This window comes from Sorex fumeus, unplaced genomic scaffold (assembly GCF_029834395.1).
Source record: "Sorex fumeus unplaced genomic scaffold, SorFum_2.1 ptg000063l, whole genome shotgun sequence".
Taxonomy (NCBI): Eukaryota; Metazoa; Chordata; class Mammalia; order Eulipotyphla; family Soricidae; genus Sorex; species Sorex fumeus.
In genome coordinates this window covers 16,063,061-16,068,994 of record NW_026606120.1, presented here as the reverse complement: position 1 = coordinate 16,068,994, position 5,934 = coordinate 16,063,061, and the positions used below count along the sequence as shown (strand labels likewise).

The 5,934-nt window shown below is 54.8% G+C and overlaps 1 pseudogene; it reads left to right on the top strand.

The window, feature by feature from the left end:
* Nucleotides 1-213: 213 nt before the first annotated feature.
* On the top strand, nt 214-3,685 carry LOC130036155 (class I histocompatibility antigen, Gogo-B*0101 alpha chain-like; annotated as a pseudogene).
* The last annotated feature ends 2,249 nt before the right edge of the window (nt 3,686-5,934 follow it).

The following is a 5,934-nucleotide window of genomic DNA, read 5'->3' as shown; positions in this document are numbered from 1 at the left end:
AGTTACAACTGAACACTGCCTGGTTTGGCCAAAAGCCAAAATAATAATAATAATAATAATAATGATAGTAATAATTCATCACCATCAACAATATAAGGCTTTAACTCAGATTTCTCCCAGGGCAAACACTGACAGGCATAACCTGAACGTCCAGAAGCATCTCTGGGCTCCTCAGGAACTTGTAAGATTTAGCGAGATCCTGAAAGGAAAACCATGGAAAATCCTGAGTCAGTCTCAGCCCTGGACACGGGGAGACAGTGTGACAAAGATCAGGTGAGGGAGCAGGTGAGAGGGTGAAGTCCCAGGTCCTAGGTGTGGCTCCCAGTATCCCCAGGGTGGTGTTGGGGGCAGGAGATCAGTCCTGGGGATTCCTGGTCTCAAAATTTCACTTCTCCCTCAGCAACCTGTGTCAGCGCCTTCTGCCTGGATACTCGTGACGTATGCCCAGTCCTCACTCCCATTGGGCGTCGCTGTCTAGCTCAGCCAATCAGCGTCCGCGACGCTCCCGGTTCTAAACTGCTGGCGATCGCGAGGGCGTCAGAATCCACTTGATTCCTTCGGTGTGTGGGAGCTGCGGCCCCTCCTGCTGCTGCTCTCGGGGGCCCTGGCCCTGACCCAGACCCGGGCGGGTGAGTGCGGGGTCGGGAGGGGAGTTCGTTGCGGGGAGAAGGGTGGGAACTTCCAGGCGTTGCTGTGCAGGACCCCAGAGAAGGAGTTTCCCCGGTTCCCTGCCCGGATGCCCCCCCAGATGTTCGTCCTTGTCCCCCCAAACTTCAACTCCGCCCGCGCCCCTAAGTCTCGCCTTCTCGGTCCCTCCCCGCTTTCCTGTCTCGCTCCCCCCTTCCAGCTCCCCCCATCACCAAGGCCCAGGGCGCGCGGGGCGGCGGGTCGGGCCGGGTCTCACCCCTTCCCCTCCCCCAGGCCCCCCGTCCATGAGGATTTCCAAACCGGCGTGTCCCGGCCCGGCCGCGGGGAGCCCCGCTACATCGCCGTCGGCTACGTGGACGACACGCAGTTCGTGCGCTGCGACAGCGACTCGGCGAGTCCCAGGATGGAGCCCGGGCGCCGTGGGCGGAGCAGGGGGACCCGAGCCCTGGGAGCGGGAGACGCGGAACACGAAGGCCTCCGCACAGACTTTCCAGGGAACCTCGACGCCGCGCTCGGCTGGGACGAGCCGGCACAGGGACCGGCCGGGTCGCCCGAGGCGGGTCCGAGCGTCCCCGAGGCTGAGGACCCGCCCCGACCTTGACCTGGAGGCGCCGCGGGGACCGGGCCCGGTTCCGTTTTCGGTTCGAGTCTAATCTGTGCGGGGCTGGCCAGACCCTCACACCAGGGCATGTCCGGCTGCCACGTGGGGTCCCACGGGCGCCTCCTGCGCGGGTACCGTCAAGCCGCCTACGCCGGCGCCCACTACCTCGCCCTGACCGAGGACCTGCGCTCCTGGACGGCGGCGGCGGGCACGCAGGCTTGGCGAACCCAGCAAAAGTGGGAGCAGGAGGGTGGGGCTGAGCACTGGAGGAACTACCTGGAGGGCAGGTGCGTGCAGTGGCTCCTCAGACACCTGGAGATCGGGAAGGACACGCTGCTGCGCGCAGGTACCGGTCCCTGAGGGTGAGGACCCCTGGCCGCCCCTAGGGGGGGGCGACTCCCCACAAGGAAGAATATAGTGGGGTTCAGTGTCAGAACAGCGCCCCTTCCTCAGTCAGGACAGGGACGGACCCGCCTGGTTTCCATGTTCTGTACCACAGAGACCCGCCCTCCCCTCAGGCCCACCCTGTGTCCACAGGACTGTGAAGGACCCGAGTGTCCTTGGGGGGAGGGGCGACCTCCTCTGAAATAATGAATGTGTGTTCCTGGACCCGGCAGCCATCTGTGAATACACTCAGGTCTTAGCTCTGACTCCTGCTGCTCTCAGCCTCTCACCCTCCTCCCAGGGCAGGACAAGAGTCAGTGTGTCCTGAGAGACCCTGACCTTCCCAAACCCTGTTCTAGAACTTTCCAAGCAATAGGATTTTATCCAGTTTCTCCAGCCAAGTTTGTGTCTGGATTTTTACCTCCTATTCCAAACCAATGATCCTGTTCAACCCCATTGTGGAAGTGACCCAAAGTGTGAATTTTCTCATTTTCCCTCCTCAGAAGCTCCCAGGACACACATAACCCACCACCCCTTCTCTGACCGTGAGGTCACCCTGAGGTGCTGGGCCCTGGGCTTCTACCCTGCCGAGATCACCCTGACCTGGCAGCGTGATGGGGACGACCTGACCCAGGACACAGAACTGGTGGAGACCAGGCCTTCAGGGGATGGAACCTTCCAGAAGTGGGCAGCTGTGGTGGTGCCTCCTGGAGAAGAGCAGAGATACACGTGCCGTGTGCAGCACCAGGGGCTGCCGGAGCCTGTCACCCTGAGATGGGGTAAGGAGGGGGACGGGGCACAGAGACTGTTCTCAGGGGAATCAGGGTTGGCCCCTCTGGGGAACTGTTGAGGGTCAGGCTGAGGCTGGAGGTCAGACCCTCTCCTTCTTTCCTTTCCAGAGCACCCTTCTCAGTCCACCATCCTCACTGTGGGCATCATTGTTGGCCTGGCTCTCCTCGGGGCTGTGATCACTGGAGCTGTGGTGGGAGCTGTGATCAGTAGGAGGAAGCGCTCAGGTAAGATGGGGGAAGCAGGTGATGGGAATCTGTCCGACCTGGCAGGTCTTGAGTCTTGTCCCCCTTTAGGCTTCCCCCTATATTAGTTCTCCTGCCCATTAGCAGGAGCACCGCCCGCCCCCGTGCAGTTGCTCACACTCCCCCTGTGTGTGCCGCTCTCAGGTTTGCTCACGAAAGACACTTTCACCTCCATAAGTGGGGGATGAACATGGGTCCCAGTGTCCCAGGTCACAGGGACTGTCCTGCTGAGCACACACCGCCAGGAGAAGGCTCCTCGGTCGTGGAGCATTTTCTTCCTGCGTGTTTCCTGGTCCTGCCTTCACTGTTCAGAGTTCTGACGCTTCCCTGGGATCCGGACCTAGAGAGCTGCTCTGTGGCCTCAGGACCCAGTGCTCTTCCTGATCTTCCCTGGGATGTTTCCTTCCCCCAGGTGAGAAAGGAGGACAGCACACTCAGGCTGCAAGTAAGTGTGGGCAGGCCTGGGGCTCTAGAATCCTGGGGATAGGGATTGGGAGCTATTGCACCCCTAGGTCCTCCTCTAGTCCCCACCCCTGTGGCTCTGACCTTGCCCTGTTTGTTCCTCCCCAGACAGCGACAGTTCCCAAGGCTCTGATGAGTCTCTCTCGAATCCTAGAGGTGAGACTCTGGAGGCTGGAATGGGTGGGATTGGGCAGAGGGGACAGGATTAGGCTTGGCGGTTCTTTGAGAGGGATGCTGGGAGCTTGCTCAGGATGTCACCACTTCTGTGACTCACCTGAGTCTCTTCATTCTTTCTCTTACAGTGTGAGACAGTTGCCCTGCTGGGTTTCCTCACATCCTGATATTGTGATTCAAGAACTGCTGATTCTCTTTCTGCCCTGGGACCTGAGTGTGTCTCTGTCCTGCCACTTACGGTGATGGGAGAGACTGGCCCACCCCTGCCCACCGGGCCCTCCCCACACTGACCTGCATTCTCTTGCTGATGCTCTGGGCTGTGCCAGCAGAGACAGGAGTCAGCCATCTCCATCTGTGTTAGCTTCTTGTTTTTCTGAATGAATGTTTCTCCCTTACTGAAATAAGCATCTGATTTGCATTTTTCTAATTCCTGTTTTGTGGGATTGAGGGTTAATAAAGGAAATTCCTGAAATTTGAGAAGGAATAAATGGAAATCCTGAGACCTTCCATGTGTTTTCTGTTTTGATTTGAATCTGTCCCAGATGTGACAGGAGAGGCTAGAGGTTATGGGGAGGGGGGGGACATACCTGTGCCCAGTCTGTCTCTGTCTCAGCCACTGTGGGTTCTGATGTGGCCACTCCTCTGTCTGGGTCATCTCTCCTGCTCCTTGTCCTGGTCCCTCAGTCGTACCACATCCCACGGGCCCTTGGTCACAGGGACTCAGGTCACACCCAGGCTCATCCTGTCCCAGGACCATGAGCAGCGAGGGCTTCTGTGCTGGTCAGTCTAGGCTCAGGCCTGGGTCTGCTCCTCAGCCCCATCTGGGTGTTTCTTTGTTGCTTCTGTGCAGGAGGCTGCCTGATCTCTTGTCCACACATTCATAGCTCATTCTCTCAGTGTGTGTCCCCATCTCTGACTCTCAGGAGGCATTTGCCTCTCACTGTCCCCTCAAGACCAGCCTGAACCCTGCACACAGTAGCCTCTGTGATATCAAGAGATGAGTTTTCAGACTTGTGATGTTAGTATTCAGCCATCCCACCTACTCTAAAACTTAGGGGTTAGAAAATGGGATCTTGAACCCAAGATCCTCTTCTAAGAGAGAAAGTGCTGTGTGCTGTGGGGTGCCAGTGTGGGAGAGTGAGAAGCACTTGTGAGAAAAGTGGAGGTGACATCGATGTCACTTGGAGTAGACATTGTAACTGCTATAGCACAGCATGTCGGTTGATGTTGCATGAATAGGACAGTGTCTCTACTATAGTCTACACTGATCTACCCACTGTGCAGATATGGCGATGATATTTTGGGTCTATCATAACAACAGAGAATTAAAATCAGGCAAAACTAAACCACAATGCCCAAAAGTAAAGAGAGAGTATGGGGGAAATTGTCTACCATGGCAGCAATGGGAGGGTTGGAAAGGGGAGACATTGGTGGAAAGAATAGTTGCTGGTGGAGGGATGGGTATCTGATCACTTTATGACTGAAATTCAAATATGAAAGCATGGTTTGTTTGCTTTGTTTTTTATAAGGTAGTTCATTACATTTCCAAGCCTACTAAGGTATGAAAAAGGTAGGAAAAAAATTCATTTACCGAGTTCAAACAACACTAATAAACTCCTTAGGGTCTGCATTCTGTTCGATGTCCCATGGAACAACTTTCCCCCAGGAAGAATAGCCAGAAGTCATTGACAATGTCAACTAGGAACAGGAATTTGCATGGGGTAATCAGTTCTCTGCCTCTGCCGGGTGTGAGCAGCACAATACTTTGGAGGGTCCCTGTTCAGCAGTGGGAGCTGGTTGGGTGAACCAAATGTCTTAATACAACTCAGAGCTGGAGGGGGCTCCCTCACTCAGCATCACTCAGTCTCCCCTGGTGTGCAAATCTCCTTGGGGTTGCAGACAATGGCTGGTTGAGCATCTCTCCCCTCCAAATCTCAGTCTCCAAGCTCTATCTCAGGGGCAGAGATCTGAACCCCCTCTCACAACAACTCTGCCTCCATCTAACATTTTCTAACACTGGAGGAGAGGCTCCCGAATGCTTCACCAATAACAGTCTTTGTTCATTTCCTACCTCCTGTCAATATGGTTCTAACAACAAACAAGATATATATGATTGGTCATTTATGTTCATACAGTGTTATAGGTATTTTTAATATTAGCATGAAATAGACGGTATAACATCATTTGGGGGGCAAAGCAGCAGGGAGGGTGTTTGCTCTGCATGGAACTGATCCGAGTTCAATCCCCAGCACCCCACATGGCCCCCCAAGCCCACCAGGAGTGATCCCTGCGTACAGGGCCAGGAAAAAGGCTGAGCACCATTGGGTGTGGCCCCCCAAAACTACAAAACCAAGGAAGAAAGAAGAAAGAAAGAAAGAAAGAAAGAAAGAAAGAAAGAAAGAAAGAAAAGAGGGAAAGAAGGAATAAGGAAAGGAAGGAAGGAAGGAAGGAAGGAAGGAAGGAAGGAAGGAAGGAAGGAAGGAAGGAAGAAGAAAATCAATATCATCTGAAATTAGAGAAAATAAGCTGCAAACTGAAACCGAGATCCTAGACTGGGCTTGCTGTTCCCGCATAGATGATATAACTCTAGCTAAGAGGAACCAGTTTACCACCTCTGATGATTCTCCTTAA